Source organism: Lonchura striata, chromosome 3 (assembly GCF_050655825.1).
Source record: "Lonchura striata isolate lonStrDom1 chromosome 3, ASM5065582v1, whole genome shotgun sequence".
In the NCBI taxonomy this organism is placed as follows: domain Eukaryota; kingdom Metazoa; phylum Chordata; class Aves; order Passeriformes; family Estrildidae; genus Lonchura; species Lonchura striata.
The window spans coordinates 36,377,757-36,404,588 of NC_140705.1; the positions used below are offsets into that span (position 1 = coordinate 36,377,757).

Sequence of the window (26,832 nt, forward strand, 5' to 3'; positions counted from 1 at the left end):
TGCTTTTGGTTTCCTTTCATCAGTCCACCAGTGTTAATGTATGCGCTTTCTGTTGAACAAGACTACGTGACAGACACAGAGATAAAGCAAGTACAATCATTCGGCACTATTCATATTTATGCATTCATAATCATAATTCATAAGCTTGTTCACAGGTATAGAAATCCACTTCAACCGATGCTGAGGTCACCAGTTACAGCAGGTGCCCTAAGCCTTATCAACATCTTCGCTGCCTTTCAGAAAGTGCCAAACCTGTTCTCATTTATGCTGCACTCAGCCACTAGATGTAATTTCTCACTATTCAGTAACACCTCCCTCTCCTTTCCCCCCTCTAAAAAAAATAAAAGCTTGACTCCCAACATTCCTCTCATGTCTTACAAATATGTGTGAAAGTCTGTGGTAAGAAGCTGACTGTTCCTCACCACTGGCCAGGCTTCTTCTGCTGCACTGTATGCTTGTGTCTTCCAGCACTAATTCCTGTAATTCAGGTGCTGGAGGAGGTGTGTATTGTGGTTTTAAACACCCTTGAATGCAAGTCCTGTGGGTCATTAGCATAGGCAAGTGGTATGAAAGAATGCAGAAGCAAGGGGTACTGTTGGATATTTGGTTTCCATGGCTTTTATTAAAAAAGGAAATTAAACATGAAAAAACGTAAGAAGAGAATGCTGCGGTATAAACTTTAAAGGCGTCATTGAGTATTTGCTGCTGTGTGGGAGATATGGCCAGTGTGGTGCACAGGACAAGCAGTGACTGGCAAGGCTCTGGAAGGGTAAGAGTGCACTTTTGTGTGGAAGCCATGACCTGGAACCCAAGAGCAGGCTCGCACCATTGGGAGAAACGCTTGACTAATTCTGGCAGTTCCCTCCCTCTCTATGATTTGCTTTGCAGCTTTAGTGTTGCATTAACTCCTCCTTGGTGTTACATTAATCCAGGGCAAACAAGTTCCTTTGGTTTCTTGTTGCATTCCCAAACAAACACATTCATCAAAACTAGGATAACTTTCTGCGCATGCATCACTTTTACTGTGTTCTTTTGCATGCATTTACACTGCACATATTCTGAAGGATATGTTTCAGTTTCAGGATTTTTGTTTCCTTGTTTTGATACATATCTCTGTAAGTACTATACTGAGGGCTTAGATCTCCAGGGAAGTTTGTTTACCCTGCACTAGCAATGATCAGTTCAGATGAGTTTAAATCCGAGGAATGTAACAATAACAACATAAACAATGGCATTATTATTGTTGTTGTTATTTTGTCCCTTGTATGGTCCAGAGAAGAACTGTGTCTGAAAATGCAGAGAAAGTATTCTTTGAGAGGAGACTGTCACTCTGTTGGAAAGGTTGCCCAGATGCCAGGTCCAGTACTAGAATAAGATATTTCTTGCCCATATTGGTTCTGCTGACTTTGTTTTAATCTCTTAATTGGTTTGTATAAGCCTTGAATCACAGCACGAAAGAGCAATATTCTTCCCATAAAAATGGTAGTAAAACCTCCTGCTGCTTCTGAAGAAAATTTCTGTGTATCCTCATCCCGACACGTCTGTCAGTAAATTAACATGGAGTCTAGCAAGAAGGACTCAAATAGAACTTTTCCTAACCAGATGGAAATACAAATCTGTTATTCTTAATCTCCAAACCTTGTTTATGTAAGATCTCAGATGCCTTGTAAGAGGACAGCTACAAGTCTGTTGATGCAAAATTACAAGTATTGTTCTTGTGTGTAAATAGTTTGTCAATATTACTGAAGGTACCAAAAGAGAAAAAGTAAAAAGAAAACTGCTTACCAAGGGGATAGTCCTGCTCTGCTTGATGCTTCTGACAGAAGTTGTGCTGTGTAGCACAGGAACAGGATCGATTTCAGACTCTTCATTTCTTTACCCTCTGTTGCTTCCTGCTGAACTACCTTTTTTTTTCCCTAGTAGCCTGAAACACATTCCAGAGATGTCTGTGTGAGGTAGAAGAGTAAGAGTGCCAAGGCTGCTGATGAATAAGAGACTTTGTGACGAATCTTGTAAAATTGGACCTTTTCATTCAGATAATAGTTCTCAATTACTGAGTCTTTTGTTGCCTTCTTTTGAATTGCCAGGGAGAGGAGGAGATGTCAAGTGTTGTCCTGCAACACTTCCCTGTAGCCTGAATTACCAGAGGGGTGAATTCCTTTGACAGGGAGGGGGTGGGTGGGGGAAAATGCAGAGGAAGTTGACTCAGTTCGTTAAATCTGAAGATGCAGCAACCGTATTACCTCACTTCTGAAACTACACAGTTTTAGGATATTTAAAATTATGTCAAAAGTTTGATTTTGAACTTGCTGATCCAAGCTGAGAGATGACAATGTAAACTTTCAGCTTTAAAATCACCACTTTTAAAAGAGATATTCAGGTCTTACTGATACCCAGTTCCTTGGAATAAATCTGTAAGATGAAAAACTTTTCTATTCTAAACTGTTTTGCAACAATATTATTATTCTAAGATTTGGTTTATTTGTTTATGCTTCAGCTTGGAGCTTCCTACAAGGAGAATTTGGATTGCGTACTTATTTTATCCAGGCTATGTCAGAATCCCAAACATACATTATTTTCCTGCATAGAGTTTTCCTGTAGTAACTGCTGGAGAACTATGGCAGTTTCTATCTTAACAAGGTGGTGTGCAGTGTGTGGTCAAGGCTGCAGCAGCTGTTTTTCAGGAGTGCACCTTGGTGAAGTTTACCTTCATGCCTCAAATGGTAGTATCTGATTGCTAATAGGCAATAGTAATATGTAAACTTAGATGTGTGAGCTGTCACCAAGAAGGGGCATTTGATGCAATTGAGGAACTGCCTTCAAGTTCGACAGGAGTCCTTACTTGTGAAAGCTTGCAGTTAGCAGAATTGAGCCGCACAGACTTGTCTCCAAACCCTTAGTTCTTAATTAGGTCTGACAGGGTATCGTACACATGTCTTTGAAATTAATCCATTCTTTGAAATTCCTGTGATGCTTCTTAGCTTAAACATCTTGAGAGAGAGAGTGAGAGAGAGAAGTGGCTTTAAACAATTCCATATTTTCCCATATAATTATTGTAGGAGCTCCTGTTGTCTCCATTTGCAATGTTTCCTTCTCTCCCAAGTTGAGGTGGGCAGCTCTGCTGCAGCAAACACTGTAGCATCCTTTCAGCATTGCTGCCAGAGCCATCAGTTTCCAGCTTCAAGGGAGCTGCCCTGTCTCCACAGATACTTCCAGCTTTTTCTTAGCTGCTGGTGCATTGGCTTGGCAGCCACTCTTGTCTGAGATTTTTAGAGACTCCAATGCTTATTTTTGTATGGAAATCTTCTGGACAAAATGTCTAACTCAGGAGGTAGGCAGCTGCTTTCCACACTGCACCAGGTTCTGTGTTTCACTTCTTTATTGTGTACGAGGGGTTTGGCTGGGACAACTGTGCTTCCTCTCTGTGCTGCTTGTTCTTCTGAACAGTTCATGCAGGCAGCATCCCTTCAGATTGCAGGGTGAGACCTTGGAATGTAGTGGCAAGCATCCAAATCTTTTCTGTGCTAGGAGAATGCCCTGGCAGGGTGCTTGTTGAGGAGCACTGCAAGATAGCTAGATGGGGCTACTTCTCTCCATCACCAGGCAAGAAAGAAGAGAAACCAGAAGTGGGTACAAGTTTCAAGAGCAAGGCAGCCTCTTCTCCCTGTGCCTGTGAGGGAAGCACCCTGATGGCCCATGCCACCAGCTGCAGCTGATGCAGAGCTGCACTGATGGCTCTTCCCTTCTCCCTGCAGTCTGAAGATGTCAGATGGGCTCTCTGCTCTCCCTGATGGTTTTGTTGTGGCAGGGCACCCCACAAACACAGTCCATCTGAAGAGCTTCCCACATTTATGGGGCTAGAGCAGGCCAGCCAGACTCACGCATCACAGAGGAGTGAGTAGTATATGATGAACTTGCTCCTGATTTCTAATGTGAAACCTTGCTCACTGATGTAGGAAGAAAAGACAAGCACATGCTTCTTTTAGAAATTCTTTCTGTGACCAGTTTTGTCCTCCACCCTGCAAAAAATGGTATTAAGGGCATGAATTATTTTTCAGGGAATGAATTCTATAATAAACCAACATTGCTACTTTTGCCCACATAAGAAAATTTGCTGTGGAGTCTGTTCTTCTAGCTGGGGAGCACAGCACTGGCCTCTTGGGAAGCAGATAGATAGACCCCTGCAGAAAATAGAGCTGTAGACAAGTGGTTCCCTGCAAGCGTGCTGAGATACCCTTTTCCCTTGTGCCAGCAGGTGACAGTCTCCCCTCCCAGCAAAGGGACTTCATCATTCTTAACTCTTTAACATTACTGTAAAAGTGAGGCTCTATTCTTAAGGCAAGGTGGAAAAGCTGGTGTCCTCAGTTTTCTTCAGACATTTCCTACATTTTTAATGGGCTCATAGAAGCTACTGATAAAAGTAGAAAAATACTGAATATTGTGAAAATTGCAATGTGTACTTGCCCAAGAGAATTTGTGGCTGTATATTACACTTTCTCCAGAATGGGAGAGTAGGAATTTTCTGTCCATTCTGAAGATTTGGGTGTTTGGTTTTGTAAACCAGAAAACTAGGTTGTTGCCTGGTGTTGTTGCTACAGATCTCCAAGACATAATGTCCAGGACTGAACATGTTTTTCAGGATGTTTGCTCTCTCATCGCTGCCCTGCTCTCTCTAACCCCAGCTTGCCACTTCCTCCTTCATTTAATGAAGACAGAGGGTTCTTTATTGTATGATAGTCAAAATGTAATATGATAGTGTTGCAGGAGAGCTGGTGGAATGGCACCAGGTGTTTGGTGTTTTCTGTTTCAGGGAGATCTGCAGCTGTAAGAATGGTTTGTCTTACTCGGTCCCTTGGCAGGTTGGGAGTACATTGTGGTGTGACACCATCTGTGCAGCCACGAGCCTTTCTGGGGCTGCAAGTCGATGTGGATAGTATTTCTCATCACATGTGAAAACCTCTGAGTTGGCAAACCAAATAAATAGATGTGAAAACCCATACAAAATCTCCAAAAGATCCAATTTTAGATCACATTTTTTCATGAGGGAAGTTTGGGCAGATCTGTTCTTGTATAAAGGCATTTGGATTGTTTTGTCCCTGGTGCCTTGTAGAAGAAGCAGCTGAGGTTTCCTTATAGAATGTTCTTTTAGTTAGCTGGTTCTGATCATCTGTTGTAGATATTCCTGCTGTTTCTGTTTTACCTTCTGTTGTGCTCCAAGTGAGCTAGCACATATTAGAGTATTGTCTTTCCTGATGGGCATATGAATAAAGCAGGACAGATAAATTGTTGTTTCAGAACTGCTTCGTGAAAGACACATCCATCATTTTGTGGACAAATTCAATAACCAGAACATGCTTCCTTCATTTTTGAACATATGTCTCAGGAAACATGTTATCCTATGTGTTATCCCACAAACACATTGTTCTTTGGAAGTACTATTGACTGGGCTTATTAATTCATAGTGAAAATCTCTTACAAAGAGAACTTGCATAGCCTATATGGAAAGGTAGCTTAATTCTCCTGTCTTTAAAGATTAGTTTTATTTTGGAGCATCTCTCCCAACAAGTTTAAAATAAGATGCTTATTTATAAGTTGTCTTGTACAATTAAGCCAACAAGGCAGTCTCAAATGAGTTAATAGCAGTAGCAGCCTCCCGTTCTCTCTGAGAAAGATATGTAACTTTTTCTTCTAGCTAAATTGTATATCAGAATTTTAAAAAAGGCTTCTTGTAAATATTCCCTTGCTGAAGGAGTGTTCAACCCACCACTAGATCCAATTATATTCCCATATTAAACCATCCTTTGACCCATTAGTATCTTGTATATTTTCTGGCAAGTAGAATGCATGCAACATAAGCCCTGAAAATTAATTCATACTGCGGTCATTGTACAAATTAATTTATTTTAGAAGTGGCAAATTCTTTCCATATTCTCCCAGTAGATATGGTTATTAATATTTTATAATCTCATTCATACCACATAATATTTGGGTTTGGAATGAGATGCCTGGAGATCTGTGGAAGCTGCAGACTTTGTATGCTGCAACAGTGCTTTCAAACCTGAAGGAAACTAAATCAGGTCCTCATACACCATGCTTTCCTGGCTGAAGATGAAACCACTTTTGGCTCAGTAGCTTTCAATTGTACTGCTGATCTCCCAACAGTAGTACACTGCTATCGATTTCATCTTGAGTAATCATTTCACAGCTGCCCTTACATCATTGCCATGTTTTTGTCCTTTGCCCTTGACTGAGCTTTTGAGCAATGAGCATCTGGTGAAGGTAATGACAATGATGAAAATATAACCATTCAGAAAAAAAAAGCAGCCAAGGACATTTTCACCAAGAGGTTTGTGTTAGATATTCAGCTTCATAGGTGAAGCAGTAAAATCTTGTCAGGAGGTCATTCATTTTGAGAGTAATTGGACAGGACATTGCAGGTTTTCATCTCGTGTTCTGAAGAGTGGTCAAGCTAGTAAAAAGTAATCTCTTGATTTTTCTTTTAAAAAGAGATCAGCCAGGTCTGCAGCTTGTCCTGTGTGTTTCTTTACCTACTGTATGCTGATATCATTTGGATCTAGCTGCTGATGAAATAAAAGGCCATTTTGCCATCTGTGTTCACCTGCCTAAAAATCTACCATAAGCAGAGAAGAAAGAGAGAAATACTTTGAACCCATCTGTTAGGATGGACTAACTGCCAGTTAGGAAGGCTGTTTGGATCCATGTGGGCATGTAAAAAATGAATAATTGTAATAGTCTAGTTTCTTTACAGCCCCTCAAGGGAAGTGTTTGTGATTATTTGCTGTAAGGTACAAATCAGAAGCAATATGTGCATTAGGATTTGGGAACCATTGCATTACCCTAGTGTAAGAGGAGAAAAAAGAGCCTGGGTAAATTTCCTCATGCTAAGGGACACCTATTAACTGCAGCATAGATATCATGAACTATTTTAAAAAAGGTACCTCTTGAAAGCAAATTGCTGAATTTCTCTTTTTAGTTGGTGGATCAGAAAGCCATTACCCTCTTGTATAGCTTTTGCTCCAGTATCCTGCATAGTCATTTTGCTGAGCAGTGGAAAGCACAAAAGGAAGGAGGGTCACTGCATGCTATGAAACCTCTCCTGCAGTCCTGCATTAATAGTTCCTTTTTTCTGGCCTGTGTAATACCTGTCAGCTGCCCCTTGTGCCGTGTTTGCACAAGGATCATTCCTGCAGTGTGTTTGGCCCCAGTTTGTGCTCTGGCTGAACTAGACCAAGCCAAACCTATATATAACAGCTTTTTCTCCTGGTTGCATTGACCCTAGGAGTAAACCCATTTCCTGAGGCTATGTCTGGTTTTATATATGTGCTGGGTCAAGGTATTAACTTTCAGTCAAAGTTGCTGGCTTGTTCATGGTTCATTAAAAATAAAGCAGACAAGCTAACACTGCATCGACTGCTCTAAAGCTGTTTTCCTTCCTGACACAGGTGGGAACCTGACCTCTTTCCTCTTAGCAGTGGTTTTGTATGCAAGAAGCTTAACTTGTCTTTAAAATCTCACTTGTCAATAAAAACAGCTGCGTTATGAAATAGGGAAGCTCATCTCATCAGTAAAGGAAAGTACTCTTTTGCCCTGTAACACAGTACATAACCGGGCAATATGGAAGTTCAATCCCTCTGCCTAACAGAAATATATAAGTCAACTCTGAAACTCTAACTGATGTAATTTACTGACCCTTGGTGCCTTTCTCACCTTCTGAGCATGTTTGTGAGCTGCCCAGTGCATTAAAGGACACCTGAGATGCTTTGTGTTCCCAAGGAGTGCAGCTGCTTTTGTGGTTGCAGTGAGAGCTGTACTCCAGTTTCAGAACTCCTTTACCCTGTGGGGGTACCAGCAGCTTTTGATCCTGAGCTTCTACAGCTGTGAGATACTTCCAGCCTTGCCCCTTCACTTCTATTCAGAGGTGGTGGTACCACTCTATAGCTCAGATGGTGGGTTGGGAGTATTCCCTACGGAGGTTGCATCTGCTCCGTGACTCCTCTACCCAGAGCAGCACAATCCTTGTGACCGCTGTGCTCTGCTTTTGTCACAGCAATCCTTGCTGTGCCAGAAAGCATCCAAATGAGACCTTCCACCTTTCTTTGGCTTTCTCAGGGTAGATGAATTGCATCCTTGAGAGCAGTAATAAATGTGAGTTTGAATATTGCTTTTTATCTTCCTTTCTCAATTAAGGCAAATTAAAAATTAATCACATAACAGCCTGTATTCTAAGGTCATGCAAGTTAAGAATTTAAATTCATTGAGAATGATGGGGCATAAAGATAAAATGAGAGGTTTCAGGAGGTCTTACAATACTAATTCTTTAGGGATGAGCAAAATAGCAGACTGCGATTTGCTAGATTCAGAGGGATCCTGGGATAATCAAACCATCCACAGGTGTGGTATCCTGTACAGTGAGATCCTAGATAAACATCCAGACATGTAGACTATTAGATCTTCCATATTACATTGTCATTTCTTTGTCAGTGCAAAAAATACCCAGCTACCCAAAGGGCACAAAATGTCATGTACACTTTCATGAGTATGACCATATCTGCTTAAGTATCCTGTGCTTATTTTAATTCTGGCTGGAGATTTGTCTCTGGCTTCACCCTCTGCAAGGTGGGATATTGGCACCACCAAGTACCTTTTTGAACAGCTAAACTAAATGTTACCATTTTTGAAAAACAAAAAAATTAGGCAGTCAGTCATCTTCTTAATAATAATGATAATGCATTTTTATAAAGTATCTTACATAATTTTCTAAAATCAAAGCACTGGGGCCTAAATAGCTGAGCTTCATTAAGCAGATGAAATGAAAGAAGAGAAGCATCTGGCAGAAGAATGGAGGGCAATGTAAAAATAGAGGCATATGGTTGTTTGACTAGCATTAGTAATTTCTGAAATTACATTGCCTATGAACCTCTGCTCCATTCAAATTAGAAGACTGAGCTAACAAAGCAAATTTTCAGGACACTCACACAGTGTTCCTTTCTTCCTGAAAGTAAGTGGCTGAAGCTGGGGAAAATCAGAGGTACCTTTAGGCAAGCAGAAATTTTTGCCACATGGATGGTTTTGCAATGTACCCTTAAAAAGTCTTCAGAAAACAAATCAGATTTTTTTTTTTTTTTTAATATACTGTTTTCCTAAAACATGTGCCCTGATTCATTGTGTAAAAGGATCCTGGAGAATATTGCTTAAACACACCCCTTGTTGACGCTGTTGAGGCAGGACAGTATGAAGTGACTCCACTTTAGAAGGCTTGAGAGTGGAACTCTGATTTATTTCAAATACATTGCTCTTTTTATAGAGAGTATTGTCCAGACCAATTCTATTGGTCCTGAAGTAAAAACATGCCACACCACTGGTGTGCAGTGAATGACACACAGTGGCCGAACTTATCTATAAAAAATGTGAACAACAAGAGAGATAAAGAATTATTTACATTCTTTCTCAACTGTTTCCCAGGCTTCTGCCTGGTTAGAAACCTTCATTTTCTCTCTGACTGAACTGAGAATACCCACACCTTGTTTGTACATATTTATCTGTATAGACTGTATGAAGAGGCTGGCTTGCTTTATGTTGGGCTGTGGAGCTTTTGCCATAACATGACTTAACGGAAACATGTATTTCAGAAACATTAAGGATTTTTCAAACTTTTAATCTTGAGTTAAAGAGTCAGTTTCAAACTTTTATTGTAAGCTCCTTCTTTCAGGGGTTTTTTGTTTGTTTATCTGGGGGTTTGTTTGTTTATTTTTTAATTCCTTTGTTTTTTCCTTCCCCTTCCTTACATAATTTTCCTCTACTCTCTACTGTCATTCTTTATGTTCCTTCTAAGAAATTTAGCTGGGTGTAGATGGTTCTGCATTCTTGTAGTACCACTGTATGTCTCAGTAAATCTGGAATCAGTGTCTCTAAAGCTTGTAAACCACAAGTGTAGGAAAATTAAATGATTCTCTGAACAGCACAGAGAAAGCCTCTGTCAGACCTGAGACTGGAATATAGATACATATTCTGGTCACATCACTGGACCGTGCTTCTTCTATGTCTACTTGCTGTTTTGTCTGTCTGACCTTTTAATCTTTCTCATCTCATTACTCTCCTAATTTGAGTCTTCTCAAACAGGTTGCTTCAGGCCTGGCCACTGTGGAACTGCTTTGGTGTACGTGTTCATCTGGCTTCATAATGCTGTCCATCATGGTTATAACATAGGCAGGACACTGCTTGTTCTGGTATCATAAATGTGCTCAGTAATAATATTGTGGGATATGGATATGCTGCTTATTAAGAAAGACTTCAGAATGTGTAACTGCTGTTGTCTATGGAGAATAGGGTCTTCAGGATTATTTCTTATTTATGTAATTGTGGACACTATTATATTTGAGATTGAATGTTTCCCGGAGCAGAGAAAAAAGGAAATCCCATGGTGTCTCTGACTGTACTGGACAAGTGATGTGGTGTTGTCAGCAGGAGATTATGCTAAATGGGAAATGCACATTTCGCTTTAATAGTCAAAGTGCAAGAGCACCTTATTCCACTGTAAGAAGAATGGCAATTGTCAGCTTGCTAAAGGAGGTTTTCATATTTTTGAGATTTTAATAGTGATAAATACAATGGTCCTGTATGCTGCATGCTTCTAGTCATAAAATAAGAGGCATAATAAAATGTGTTTTCCCACATAAAGGTGATTAAAATTTATTTCTGAAATGGAAAAGCTATTTAGCTCTGTAGAAAGTGGTGAAATCTGTGCTGGTTTGGAGTTAACACTGGAGAGGTTCAGCACTGGGACTGTTTCATCTCACTCAGTTTCCCATTAACAACTGCAAGTGCTCAGCTTTTCATGTACATTTTAAAAGTAATTTGGTTATCAAAAATGGGATGAAGTAGAAGTTGCTTCTCAGAAAACTCACTGGTGAGTTTTACTGTATTGATGTGGTCTAGTGGACACTTTCAAAGTGAATAAAGTGAGAAATATACATTATCAGTTTTCATACTTGACTTAGTCCCATTTTTGAGGCAAAGTACTCAAAAGTACTGGGTGAACATGAGTAACTGATAAATAGTCTAAAATTTCTTTATCAAGCTATACTAAATTAATTAAACATAGGCTACTTTACAACAACATCACTTTATTTTTTATGTCAGTTTCATAAAATTGGTTTTAAATCACAATCTAAGTCACACTGGCATATCTTATTCACACAAAAGAGCCTGTGCATTTTTCTTCCTTTGCTTACTAGAACCAACAGTTCTCTGGACACTACTAACATGTCCAGCCTGAGAGGTATCTTTTGTCCTTCAGCACTGTATTATTTATTTCCATTTAGGTTTTGGTTCACTGTGTCTAACAAGTGGTTTCCTCCAGTATTCCTGCTTAGTCAGTTCATTCCTATTTTTGCATTTTTACAGTTGATGATTTCTGTATGTGGAACTTTGCACTTTATTGATTGCCTCCTCTTTATTCCAGACCATTTCTGCAATGTGAAATGACTTTGAAAAGTGACCTCTCTCTAAAGAACTTGAAATTTCACCCATTCTAATCTTAGAGACAGATTTCACAAGTGTAATGTATGTTTCCTTTATCCCAAATGGGACTGTTGAACAAAACTGGACCCAGCATATGCATATATAGGAGCCTATCAGAAATTTCAGGACAGTTTGATAAAGAAACTTTCAGAGAAAACTGCTGAGCTATTGATTTTCTAAACCACTTGGGCACCTAGCTTGCATCCACAGGTTGTATTTTCTTAGTTCATGTGTCATTGTCAAAAGCCTTATTGAATTCAAGATGCATACACTGCTCTTCTTTTTGCCTACTGAGAAGTTACCCTGTCAAAGAGAAATATTGGATCAGACATAATTTTTGATTATTTTTTGTGCTGTTAGAGGTTTTTTTATCTTACTTTCATTCTTGTATTCTACTTGTGGCTGCTTAACCATTTATTTCTGGGTGGTAAGGGCAGGGTGGCTGTAATTTTTTTAATGTTTTCTTCTTTTTACCTTTTTCATGACAATCTTGACCTTCCTTTGTGGAATTTGTCAATTTTCTCTCTTCTCAGCAAGTTTATAAATACAAACCTAAACAGGTGTAGGGACATTGGTTGGGCATTTTAATTGATAATATTTTCCAGAATGTCCTGACCTCCTCCTTATTTTCTCTCATGGGCTTTCTTTGGTATAACAAGACAAGGCAGGAAAATGAGCAGGTATATTGGCTTAGCTGGACCAAAAAGCTCCTCCTCCTGGCCTCACACAGTGGCTAGATGTGTATGGCTAGGGAAGAGAAGGAAGGAAAACTGTCTCTCCCTTGACTCCACATGATCCTTCAAAATCTACATAATTCCTTTTCCGGATAAGATGGGGTTGGATAACAATGACCTAAGCTTGATTTCCTAAATTCCATAAATGAATGTTTGTGCTAGTTTCTGAAGGTAAAACAGTTCTTTTGCTGCAACATAATTGTTGCTGGATATTTAAATAATAAATGTATGTATCTTCGTCAGAACTTTCTGGTAATTTTCCCTGATGTTACACTATGACTGTTGTTGCTGCAGTGTTCTTTTATTGTAAACTGTGACATGATTTTGGAAAGGGTACCTGGCCTAGGGAGTTAAGGCACCTACTTATATATTGTGTGAGAGTTGAATGACTGTAGTATTATTTTGGGGATATGAACATGATTGCTGGTTAAGCAGCACTGTTTATATTTTAAATGAAAACAGTAAGCTGCTTTTAGGGAAGAGCAATGAAAGAAGGAGACAGACTTTGATGAAACAATAGGAGAGAAATATAAGGTGCAGGATACATTTGGGTTAACATACTGAACTGGGTTAACATACTGAAATCATGGTGAAGAATTTGAGCTGAAGAGCTGTAAATTTGTGTAAATTTTAGAGATTAGTCCATGAGATGTGTGTTACTTGTGTGTTTTATGAGGCTGATGATTGGGCAGATTAGGCTCTGCAAACACCTCACCAGGTCTAGGAATCCAACCCTATGCTTTATTTGCTTGTATTTTACTTTCATCTGTGAATAAAAGAAGAAAACTATATAATTTTATTTCAGTGTTGGTTGCAGCAAGTCTGAAAGGGTCTGCTGTTTCCCTTGGTTGCTTTACTTTTCATTTTAGCAATGTTTCAAACACCACTGTCTTCTCTGAATGTGTTGGAGGTCTCCATGGAGAGCCAGCATGGTCAGGATGGGCAATATCCAGCTCTAGGCTTCAGGCTGGTATGATGCAGGAAGCACTTTGGCAATTGTACTGAAGTGATGCACCTTCCTGAACATAATCCAAAACAAAACAAAGTAACAGAAAGGGTTTTTCCTTTCCTTTGGCACTTTTGCCGTGATGCTTACTCTGACATCACCTTTCCAGTTATTCATGTGGCATCCCAGGAGAGGCAAGATATGAATTTCTAAAACAAGTAATAAACAGGAGCTTTCATTCTCCTCAACTAAATATGTAATTTAATATTGCAGGGACAGAGGATATGTTTTCTTTGGCAGGTAATTTTTAAGAATCTTCCACACAATTTTTATGCTAAAACACTTAAGTAATTCTGTTACAGGGGGACATTCTTGCTCAGGCAAGAAAGGCAAGACATTTTCTCCTTGGGTTTGAAACAAGTTAGAAAGTAGATGAGGGAGGGAGGTTTACAGAGGCTCTTCCAGATTCCACGAGCAGGGAAATGTTTTGCACTAGCAGTGCATTTGAATGGGTACAGAAGAGGCCTGTGCTGCTTCAGCCAAGAGGCAGGAACATCCTCTAGGGAAGAGACAAAAACGGGCTCCCAGCTCAAGGGATGTGAAGGCAAGGCTGTGCCATGGAGCTGTGCAGACACCTCTTTTCTGGTGCTCTGTCTCTGTCCTGCATGAGCACCACCAGTCATGTGGGGACCAATGCCAGAACAAAATGTGGCCTCATCTGAGCTGAATAACTGTGCTGGCTCATCATGTTGTTTAGTCTGTTTAAATTTGTTAATGCATACTGATGTGAGAATTTAGCAAGGAATCCCATTCCTTCCCATTTCCCTCTGCATTGAGGCTGCTGCTTGTATTGTTTCCTTTCTTCTTTTCCTTCTTTCTCTTTTAATGTTCACCATAAATGTGGAATAATAGAGTTTTACACTGCTGCAGCAAGTGTAGCACCTGCCATGTGAAATCTCTCCTTTTCTCTTTGAGTGAAAGCTTTAAGCAACACTTCTCCCAGACAGAGATTAAGGCCTTGGAATTCCTGTCTGGGGTGGACATTTGATTAATACAGGGTCCTTTTATTGTCACCCTGCCTTTCTGCTCTTCCTCATTAGAAATCAGTGACTCTACCCCAAGTCATTCATGACACAGAGAAAAGAATGTCTAATGATACATATAAATACTGAAAATATATAGCATGCATTCAGCTAGTAAAACGAGCTATTTTCCCACATGGGGAGGGGATTAGATGGGGGGATCATTTGTCTTCTGCAGCTGCTGGTAGATGCCTCTGACAGATGGCAGTGCAATATATATATATTATATATATATATATATATGCACATGCATGTATGTGCACACACAAGTAGGAGAAAGAAATACAGTTGCTGTTCATAGGTAAATTTTGTTTGGTGTTTATGTTTCAGTGAAGGGATGTGGTGGCCTGGAGTTGTGGGGGATTTTGCCTTTTAAGGTTGGAAATAGTTTAGCTTCTGCAAGCTACTGTTTCCATCAGCACTTGACAGCACCGTTGGATGGGGGAGCATTTATTTGCTGGGGATTATCCAGGGAGGCACTCCAGGGAAGGGTGTGGGGGGTGTCTTTTGGCCACAGCATGGTGCTCTGGGGACGTAATCCTTCCCATAAGGAATTGCACAATTTACAGAGATAGAAATGGGTATGTTGATCGTTCGCTGTAACCCTTTTAGCCCTTATCTCCAAGGTTTTCTCCACTTTTTAGTGATGCAGTCCTTCCGGGCACAGACAGGGTGAATATGTGCATCAGTTCACCTGGGATTAGAGTTCTACAAGTACTTTTCTGCTGTCCTCTCCCTGCTGCCTCCCAGCTGAGCAGCTGCAGGTCATGCCACGGCTGGTATCTGTGGCTTGCTGCAGTTCCCTTCAGCCTGCTTGGGAGCACCAGCACAAGATCTATGGTGCAAAGCCAAACCAAAACCAAGCTCTCTTGGACCCATGCTTTTCCTGTGCCAGGGGGTGTGGAGAGACTGCTGATGCAAAGAGAGGTGGGAGTTGCCTGGAGGAGACATTTCAGGTCCAGCTGTTACTGGAGGGGATTTGGTGTGGAGCAGAAGCTTTCTTCTGAAATGGCAGGATGGTTATGTGCAGTCTCACTGGTGCTGAGACCAGTGTGGCCAGGGCTTGCCTTACCCCTGGAGCTTGGGGATGCAGGGTTTGGAGCTGGCTAGAGCCTAGCTATAGGAATACATGCCAAAGGTACCCTGAGCAGGGTTACCAGGTTCAGTGTGATACGTGGTGTTACAGAACAGGAGGAGGAGGGAAAAATCACCATAGGTATCTATAAACCATAATGCAAAGTGTACAAAGTAATGTGAATAAAACCATACATATATAAATATATTTGGTCTATAGATAAATGTGTCAAATGTATATATAAAGTTGGTAAAGATAGTTTTGCTTTGCTCACCTTCTTGGTCTCCGCGCTCAACTCTGGTGGTCTTGTAGTTTTGTCATTCAAGTTTCTGACAGAAGTAAGGATTAAAAAAAAAAAAAAAGCCCCCAGCAACTGTAGTTCAAGACGAGTTCAGGTGAAATGAACATGAATGAGGCAAATGTACTTGGACAGGTGCTTTGTGAGTGCTTTCTCAGTGGAAGATACTTGTCTGTCCACTGCTGTGGAGGTTCTGCCTTCAAAATTTACTGGATCCGCTCCAAACCATAAGGTGGCAGTGGCCAGAATGTGCCTTCCTTTATCTTTCAGTTGGTTTTACTTCTGTTTTTAATGTTTCAGCATAGTAAAGTTTTTATTAGCCCAGCACCTCCCTGAGAAGCTTATTCTACTGCTAAATAAATTGACCTGGTTAATAACTCAGTTTCAGTATTAATTTTTTTAATGCATTGTTACATGGGTAAACTGAAACTGTCAACTTTCTTTGGTAGTGGTGCTACAGATCAAGAACCCAAAACTAAGACCTCATAGAGAGGGTGTTTCCACAAGCACCTGTACATTTTGTTTATGGAAGAATGTCTCCAGCACAGAATGAGCTTCATTCTTGCAGCTCTGGCAAATGAGCTGTGACACACTCTTAGTGATGCTGCTGCTGCAAGTAATGAGCTAGAGGTTACTTTCCTGAATGAAATACACTTAAATGGCAGGGAAGGAAAAGACTCTGGTTTATTTTGATTGCTTTTCCCCATGATATTCGAATACTGCAGTATATAATATGAACAGTTATATACAAAGATTTTTTTTTCTCTATACGATACCATAAATCAAAAGAGAGTTTTAAAAAACCCAAATTTTACTGACTTTGCCTTTCCCCATGAAGAGCACAGGAGCTTAGATCTGAATGGTTCAAATGAACATGTTTTTCTATTTATGCTGAATAAAGCTATAGATTTTTATGTTGGATAATGTATCTGTGAGGCAAATATCATCACCTGAATGTACTAAACATTTAGAGTCAGCCCTCTTTGTTTATGTTTTCGTTCCCAGATCAGTACTAAAGGAAGGGTTATAAAACTGCTCATCAGTGGTTTTGATAAGCATTTTTGTATAGTTGCAGTGATTAAGATGTAATAACATGTTTGAGATATGTTTGAGGAATAACCTAGTGCTATACTAGCTGTTACAGAACAACTGTGGGTTTCTTCTCCTTACCAAAGAGGTGATAAATTAGGGTTTCACTGTGCAGACTCCATCCTTTTTCTTAGGTTCAGCTTCTTTTAAATTGACAAGAATGGGAAAATAAATATGACAAAAATAAGTATAATCACTCAAAATTCTTCATTCAGAGAGCATTAATATAAATTGGGGACGCATGAGTATAAGCTGGGGGCACAGGAGTCAGTTTGGAAAAACAGAACATAAATTTACTCTGTAATCGGCTCAAATGATACCAGTTTAAAAAGTGGGAGAGCCTTTGAAGGAACTGAGGCAGCAATGGAAGCCCTCGCTTGCTGGCTTGTGCACACAGGCGTGTATGGCTGCTTATTTTTCAGACAATTGTGCCAGCGCTGTAAGAGCTCTTGTTTGGCACAACACCACTTGTGTGCACTGAGACTGGGCTGCTTGTTTCATCCCAGCATCTGGTGAGATTAAGTATTAGTGCTGCTGTTTAATGAACAGTGTGCGGATGTGCATGAGTATTTGGGGTTGTTTTTGTTTCCTCTGGTTTATAGTCGACAAAGCTGTAGGGATGAACAAAGCCTTCCAGGCTGCCTACTACGTAGATTAATTTACAGCTGCCAGTTTATATTAGTTGTTCTATTTATTCTGCTTCAGTGCTTTTTTGAGGAAAGGAGTATTTCTTAGTCAATTGTCTGGCAAAGAGAAAGGAATTCAAGAAATGTGAAGCAAACAAATTCGCGGTAATTAGACAAGCTTTTGGCAGATGAACTGTTTGCTCCCTTTTCTTATGATATTATGTTACACGGAAGGACTGAAGTTTGAAAACAGAATTTAAGTTGACGTTTGAACTTTGTCTTTACTCTCCTGTTCTCTGCGTTGGTGATGCTGAGGCTTGATGAATGGCAGCTATAACCACGTCTCTTGTCTGCCTACTTAGCGTAGCCCTACGGGAGGCTTTGACAGCTTATGTCTCTTGTCTCTGCAGCTTTTATGATGCTGTAGATTTATCAGGAACCTCTTGCTCATTTTTTTGTTTCCCTGTAACTCTCCTTTTCTCTGTCTTTGTTTGCACTGAGTCCTGTTGCTGTGTGCTGACCACCTGATGCAGCCAGGGACTGCTGGCTCTTTCTGCTGGAGATGTCCAAAGCTGTGCACAGCCCTGCATGCCCTGAGAGGCAACTCTGTGCGCTAGGTGGTTATTAGTGAGGGCACAAAAGAAATAGCTGAGAGTTTATCCAAGAGTCGTATGGAAATGTCTGAATATTGATAAGGCAGACTGACTGATGTCTTGTCTATTTTCTAAAATAATTGCTTTGGAGGACTCAAGTAGTCCAGAAGGGGATTAGTTGGTTTACTTAGAGCAGGATCAGACACACTGGGGCATGTGCTCTTCTTCCCCACCCTCAGTGGAGCCAGTCATTTGTTGCCCAAATTACAGAGCATAAAATCAGACCAGGCTAAATATAATCTGGAATGATCCTGCACAGAGGGGTCCTTCTCCTTCTCTGCTGGGTTGCAGGGTGGGGAATAATGCATTGTGGGCCTCTTTGGAAAAGAAGTGGAAGCTAGGAAGACTAAGGTGCTCAGAAGAGACCTTTCAGGAACTGGAGCCGCTGCTCTCAGGACCCCACAGCATCAGGGGAGCCCATTCTCTGCTGAGGTGTCCCTGATGCACTGTCAGCTCTGAGGGAAGGCAAGGAAGTGAAGTCTCTAATTCACTCGTAAACCTTGGCAGGTAGCAATTAGAATATCTTGTGTACCTGGATGAAAGTGTCTAATGAGAGATCTATCATGCAGATAGATACAGAGCCATATATATGTACATGTTTATTTTTTTTTCCTCCTGGTTTTTTTTTTTTTTTTTTCCTCCTGAGAAGGTGGTTTTGCACAACTATTCTGCTTGATAGTAGGTGATTAGTAGCAGGCATGACACCAGTACTGTGATCTTTGCTTTCTTCTCTCTTGATTGGACTTTGGCTTTGGAGCTTGGAGGTGTCTGTGACGATGGTGCAGGTGTTTGCTGTGCAATGTGCAGCTTCATTTGAGAAATGCTTTCTAGTCCTCTTTTGATCTTTATCCTTTTGAAGGTCCTTGAATTGATTTGGAAATACCCTTTAATGAATGCTTTTCTTTTAACTCTTTCATATCAGATGTTTCAAGTATATGTGTCCTCCATTAATATGAATTTTATTTGTTGACTGTGTCAATAGTTTCTTGATATGTCCTATATGAAACATTTCAAAACCTTGTTAGCTAATCATGTTGTTTTTAAGATTGTGTAGCAAAGTGGAGCTGGTACTGGATTTCTTCAAAGTATATTTTGACATATAGTGGGTACTTGGAATTAAAAATAAAATTTAAAAAAACACTTCTAAATGCACCAAACCCCAAAACAATTAGTGAACTATCAGAAAGAAAAATGTTACATGTGGATTTTTTTCTTATAACAGTCTTTAGAGTGGTTCAGAATAATTAATAAAATCCACTATTTTTCATCATTTAAATTGAAGTATCATTCCCTCTGTAAACACCTCTGCACAATATTGAGGGGTAGCAGTCGTATTGTATAAAAAATACACCAAACAATTCACTGCTTTCTAATATTTTTCTTTGTCCTGAATAGACATTTGTGAAAATATGGTACTTTTTGGTTACAAAGTAGAACTGTCAATTTTTATTGTAAAATTTATATTTTGTTGCAAGTGGTGTGTTGTTTTTTTGTTTTTTTTTTTTTTTTTCTTTTTTTTTTTTTTTTCTTTTTCTGTTGCAGTTATGGGAGGTATTATTCCTGGGTTGAAATGGCAAAACATCAAGCCCAGCCATGTGTCCATTTAGCTGCTGGTAGGGATTAGTTGTTCAAAATTATTTGCTCTATGGCTGGGGTGGGTTTACAAGTGAGCTGCTTTGCTTTGGTCACATCCAGTTCCTCTGCCATGGACTGCAGCTGGTGACAGCCTGGGTAGCTGTTGGCTGCTGCACTTCTCCCTCTTAATGAGATGAGAGCCCAGATATGTATGTAATACTTTCAGGCAGTATTTTCTTTCTTGATTTTGATTTCAAACAAGATGACTAATCAAATGGTTTGTACCTTGATTTGTGAAAAATATGTGGATAAGTAAATTGCTTTGCTATTAAATCACTGGTTTTTGTTTATGGAGTCACTTTTAGAAATTCCATATGGGTTCTTTTTTGTCAAGGAAATTTTATTTCTTGTTTTTTATCTTATGCATTGTTTTATGTTACAGCTGAATAGATGAGAGAGAGCTAGAGTCTATCTCAGTACCTGGCTTCTTTATTCCATGTAGTTTGTGCTGCTTTGGTAGGCACCTAAAATAATCACACTGGTTTTGATTGTTATCAGAAGTCAAAAAGTCTGACAAAACCGCAGAGATACTTGTTTTTTTTTTTTCTTTCTCTTTCATTCTCCAAAAACATTTATCTGTTTTTTTCTATTACACCACCTAAGTCAACAGAGGCTTCATCCTTGTCTGTGTATGAAAGGGAAATTGCCCTCCTGTGCAGATGAGCAGGAAACAGGAATCAGACAGTATCTCTGTTAAGCTTCCTTGAACATTTAGTAAGAGTTTTAGAGTAAAACCTTTGACAAATGTTGTGGTTGAAGACCTTCACATTAAATGATGGTATGGGTTTCCTGGTTTTCTTTCATGTGCATGAATGACTTAACAAAATTAATGGCTGTTGACTGTATTATAGAAACATATATTCAGAGTGTACATAATTAATAAGACCTTGAAAATAATTAGTACATATAAAAACTCACAAAACCCCACAAAAAAGACTTAAATTACATGTATTATTTTCTTTTGAACATTTTCCTTTCAGCTCCTGACTTTTTTTTCTTTCCTTCTGCTGTTTCTATTGGAGCTTACTCTTAAGAGCACAAATAAAGCGCAAGGTATTTGGGATATTTTTAGGTTGGTGGGTTTTTTTTTTTTGTTTGTTTTTGGGTTTTTTTTTTCAGATATCCAGGTTGTAGCTATCCAGTTGTGTTAGCTGATTTTGAGCTTTTTGTCCTTTTTATTTGTGCTACAGATGGGAAGCAGGCAGTGTGCTGAGCAGGCATGCAGTCGGCAGCACAGACCTGCCTTGCCTGCCCACATGTACCTGTGCATCTGCTCTGAGCTGGGTTCTTATGCAAAGTCTGGAAATGGTCAGTAGTGGCAGTACAGTGGGAACCACCACCAAGGCTGAATCCCATATTTGGGATTTCAATATCCAAAACTGAAATGGGACTAATCTAGTGCCCTCGCAAACATACACAAAGAGTATGCTTTTTAGTTTCAATTAGGTGAGGAAAAGTAGTTCCTGTATTTACTAATATATTTTAAACATGATGATTTGGAATTAATGTGAGAAAGTGAACAGGTCATTTTGTCAAGTCTTTCAGGTGTTAGTTGAAACATCAGACTATTCAAATTTGGACATTTGACTCTTAAGCCAACCTGTCTGCCTGGGGCCCTCTTTTAGGGAATGGAAAGAGACATTTTTCCTCCAAATGGATGTTTAGAATCACCAAATTAAGTGGTTAGTGTGGACTGCCTTCTGTTTCTTTCTCCATAAGCATGCTCTGCAGTCATTGAAGAGAATGGGTCTGGGCTACCTGTGGATATGCATCCCCAGTTCCTTCTGTGGCCGGCAGATTCTTCTAGAGGAAAAATCTAACAGCCTGTTCATTAGTTTGAATTAATTCCTACACATGGTGGTCCTAAAACTCCCCATCTTTAGAGAAAGCTGAGTAAGTGACATTTCATAGGCTGTCCATTCTGTTATCTAAAGAGCTCTTCTGTTTTCATGTGGAGGGCACCTCATTCCCACGGTCACAGTGCTCCAGAGCCTTTTGTTCATCTTTGCCTCTCTTTTCACCCCCTTTGGATGGAGGGACATAAATCTGTTTGAAACATCCAGCTAAAATGTCAGGGTACTTAACGAAACAGTGATGCACATGTGCTCATCATGAAACTTCTAAACAGAGAACAAATAAACAGACAGTGAGTTCATAAATATAGATTTGTTTTCCTGCAAGAATCATAGTGATTCTCTGGTGCCTGTGCCTTGCAGCCTATCACATTATCTGGTTTTAATGTGTGTGCCCTACAGTGGCTTTGCAGGTAGCTGAATTGTCTTTCCTTTGGCATCCCTAACTTTAAATGGAGTAAGTTCTATCTGCTTAAACTTCCCCTATACTTTCTTCCCTTTTTCATTTGATTTTCTTCTGAAAAGCAGTAAAGAAACTAGCAAAAGAGAGGAAAGTAAGATATAATGGAGAAATGCCATAGTTCAGTTGAACCCATATACAAATGAAAAACTGTTCATTTTACAATTCATATTTTGTAGTTGTATTGCAGGGTGGAAGTCCCTGTTTGCCTCAAAGATTTTAATAACAAACATTACACCTAGAAGAAAGAATTCTTCAACATACTGTTATAGATCAAGATCCACAGATTAAATATTCCAAGATCCAAAAAATTAGCCTAGAGATTTAAAGCTGTTTGTAAATATGAACAATAACAAGTCTTACAGCTCTCTGGGTATCAGGAGTTTGAGTGAAATAATCAAAGTTAACAGCAAATTCCCTGTGATATAATAAGGTCAAGGATCATACTTATTTTCTACTTAAGGTTTTGCATATGTAAGGTTAGATATGGTGAAGGTGGCACCAGGAATGGCTTTTCTGATTTAATGACACCAAAATGAATGGTGGTTAAAAGGTGCTGGGAATCCTGTACTCTCAGATGGGAGCTAAAGGCTATAATAACAGTTCAGAAACAATTTTTGGCTCTTTAAGAAGACGGAAGCCTTGACATAGCAAAATATTTTTTCTAAAGGATGGCCAGATTGTTGTTACATACGAGGTTTGCACCATTTAAGTAGAGGTGTGTGAAAATTAGAGGTGATGTCCCTTTGTGGTCAGAGGAAGGGGCAAGAAAGCAGCTGGAACGCTCCTGTGGTTGCTTTACAGTTGTTTGCCTTTCTCCATCCATGGTAGAAGGAAATTCAACTAAATCAAAACTTTTTAATATTTAAGTTATCCAGCAAGGTGTACCCAGCATAGTGATTATTGCAAAGCTTTGTGAGGAACTTGTGGGTTCTGTGTTAACCTCCTGTCAAGAGAAAGAAATGGAGGGAATTACTAATGTATTGCCTGTAAATAGTGTACAATAATGAGTGGGAGGAGCAGGGAATTGCAGAGAATTGAAGTCTCCAGGGTTTTGTCTTTCCCTTCCCCCTTGCACCTGGGTGGATCAATAGAAAGGGAGAGCATTTGTGTAATGGCTTTTTTGCCCATCACTGTGTGCTGTTAGTTTGACACATGCAATTTACTTGGAAAAGCTTAAGTAGCCTTAATAACAGAAAGTCCCAGCAGAGCTGACACTAATGGTCTCCCCCGTTGTCAGTCTCAACAGAGAGATTAAGCACTGAATGAACAAAGAGACCCAATTACTATCTCCCCCTCTGGATGCTGCCACATGAAAACAGGTATGAGCCATGGCAGTGGCTCTTTGCACAGACTCGGTCTCTCTGCCATGCCCTGGTGTGAGAGGGGTTTTTGCTGTGTTCTCAGTTCACTGCCATTACTGAGGGCTGCTGCAACATCACCCAGTCCAGCTTTTTTTGCACTAATAGTGAAGTCCAGTCATGCCCTGATAATGCACATTATTGAACACTCTTCAGACGCGCACCATCCAGTGCACTGTGCTAAACCCAGCCCAGCCATTTCTACCATTTTTTCTACTCAGTTTTGCACAGACAAATCATCTTTTCTTGGCCCAAGCTCTCAGGGAGGTAGCGGAGTGCAGCTCTGCAGCCAGAAACAAACATGTCCCCACTGGACTGGACTCGCAGAAAGGTCTCAAAGAAAACAGAACATCTGTTTGTGTTTTTATCCAGAGCTTGGATTGACTTGGTTAATAACAAAATATGGGCACCGTCTGTGAATGACTGCACACTACACTTTATGAATGTTGTTCCGCAAATATATTATAAAGCACAGTGCCAGCTCTCTTTTGCCTCCCTTCACTAGGAAAGGTTTGTGCTATTGATCCAATAATCAGTTTAAAAAATTGCTGCTGCTTGTGCTATAATTTTGTGTCTGTTTTTTTTATGGCTTTAATTGCAACTAATTTCTCAGTAAGACTGGCCTTTTTTCAGGATTTTTTATCTTCTGTTTCTCCCTAGCATGGCAGACCAAAGATTTCTCACCATTAGGAGATAAAAAATGTGTTTCAGGAGGACTCTAGGTGGGCTTTACCAACATAGGGTTTGATCAATGATGATGGACTGATTTTGAAAAGTATGTACCCCAGCTTATTCAGTCTCAGTATTGAGGAAAAACATCATCTTTCAGTGAACAACTGATTTTTGAAGATACTATCCTGTTGACAAACTGTTAAACCAAACCCATCTCCTCTGGATTTAGAAGATTAGAACAGTAATAATAATTATGGCATCAGTATCAACATTGTCTAGCCTTGTCAGTCTTTGCTTTATAGCTCATTGTATTTTCCAACATCACTTAAAATACTTTGCCAGGTACACCAGGTGAATGGTGGAGCTCAACATATTAATATTTCAAAGATAGTGAAATAGGTGCTTTGCATTTTATTAATTGAATGCAATTATATGAACATTTAACTGATGTATTTGAACGTATTTCATATGGTTCTAGAGAGGAACAATTGCTCTTGTAGAATATAATAACTACTATTTATGCTGCTAAAATATACTTAATATGCGTGAAAAATAATGGGTTTGGCTAAAACCAGGTTTGTACAGCTTTGTGTGTTTTTCTGTGTGCATACAGCATACAAAGGAGCACTGCACATTGAATGAATGCAATATTTAATCTAAAGTGAAATGCGTAAAACTCATAGCAGCAGTTCAAAGATGAGGACAGCTTTATTAGTGTTTTAGAGTCATGCTTTCCTAAACTAGAATTCTTGCCTTATTGTGGATAATTAAATTTTTGTTGTTGATCCCCAGCAATTAAATTGGCTCCCTTATATATCACAGTTACAATGTTGGTTTTTTAAGTGATTTGTGCATACATCAAAAATTGCAGGGAGGGGGAAAAAAAGTGTTAATAATCTTAATTAACAAAGACTTGCATGGCTGATAAAAATACAGGAGTATATAAACTTTCTATTCCCACCAAAACAAAATTTGAAATACCTCCTCCGTAATGGACTGGAGCGCATTTTGGGAAATATCTGTGTATTTCTTAAATCATGTGCACTAAGCAAATATGACAGTTTATGAAGAAGTAGTAATTTATAATAAATATTTACAGCCCCAGTGAGGTTTTTGACAGAACGGGCTTGTCCCTGGAAGATTCTCTTTCTTCTCCCTCCAGTTCTCTCTCAGCGTAGGAACTCGGCAATTGTTTTGAAGAGAATACTGGCAAAAGAAGCTTTTTCATTGCTTGTACTCTTTTCTTCTTTCTTAGAAGCATTTCATTCTTCAGCAAAGGCAGAAGTTCTTTGCAGGCCCTCCTTTGCTAACCCTTCCAACTTGCCCTGATGATTATGCACAATCTCAGACCATTTAATTGCTTTTTCATCTCTTCTCTTAGTATCTACCCTCACGTCTCATTCCTCTGGTTTTGCAAGCAGCATCTGAACCTCTTCCATCATGAAAAAAGACCAGACCATCACCAGTTACATTTGCTCTTCCAGATGCCTTCTGCAATTCTCTTCTCCCCGTTATTGCTCAATGTGCTGTCAGTAGTTGGTGGTGGTGCAGTGACTTTTCCAGTCCAGCTTTGCACATTTCATTCTGGGCAGTGTCTTTCACCTCTTCCTCCTCAAAGGTTACAATGTGCTTTTCCTCCTCAGCCTCACATCGGCTGTCATCTCCGTGCAGTCCCTGATGTTCTTGAAATCCTGCCCGTGCTTTTGTTCTGTGATCTCATACAAGACCCTGGGTACCGTGCCTGGGCTCTTAAACTGTTCACGGCATTGCTGCTGGATCCCTCCTACACTGTCTGCCACTCTGTCCAATTGCTGCTGCTTGATTTTCCTCACAAATACAGAACAGGGATCTAGTTCACCTTTTGGACCCTTTTCTTTCAACTGAGTTTCAGATTGTGAGTAGTCTTTAACAAGTAATGTGTAAATTAGGAGTATGTTGCATTAATTTCATACTGTAGATACTATTTGCCAGATAGACTATTCGTATTGATGTGGAGTTACTTCTGTTAGCATGCAGTTTTCAAAGAGTACAGATAAGAGATAAGATACCCAAGTGAAATCACACTAGCTGTGCTCCCGATGAACCTGCTGAGGTGAATGGAATGACACAGCTAATCAAATTATCTTCAGTTAGACTTAATTATGTTTTGCATGAATGTTTGTGATTTGTTTATCGTTGTTTTTATCTTTTTTTTAAAGAACCTTCTATTTTTCCAATTTGTACGTGAAATTATAGGAGCACATAACCTATGGAACTTGTACCACCTCTGAAACATTTAAGAACATGATTTCAAAGTACACCATTTATTCCTAAACAGAAGTAGCATGTAAGTTCATCCAAGCTGTAAGAAGGGATGGACTCTGGCGATGTCTGTCCAAGTTCCATTTCTTGATTCTCACTTTAGGCTATATCTTTTTGCACATCATCTTGAATGTTACTTTTGATACTCTACCTGTAGATTAAATAGAGTTTATTTATTTGGTTCTTTATATTTAGATTGGTATTTCCAATTAACATGAAACAGCGAGGTATATTCACAGGACAGTGACATTGTCATTGACAACATAGTCAGCAAAACAGTATCAAAAGGTCAAGTCACAGACATAACTAGTGTTTAGTTTTCCAATGCCTTTATGGTTTTGTACTTAAACACATCTGCTGATCTGAATGTATTAGGAAAAAGGATAGCAAAAGCAGCTAAATTATGTGGTAATTTTAATTAGTAGGAAAGAGGGATGGTAAGGTCTTCCAACAGCATTTTCTAATTGAAGTCACTGAACTGGCATTTCAGCAATGATTTCTGCTTC

The 26,832-nt window shown here is 39.5% G+C and overlaps 1 protein-coding gene across 9 annotated transcripts in view; it reads left to right on the plus strand.

Annotated features, from left to right (window-relative positions):
• The window catches only part of ANKRD6 (ankyrin repeat domain 6), an 85,956-nt gene that overhangs the window by 13,684 nt on the left and 45,440 nt on the right, over positions 1-26,832 (plus strand). The window lies entirely within an intron of this gene.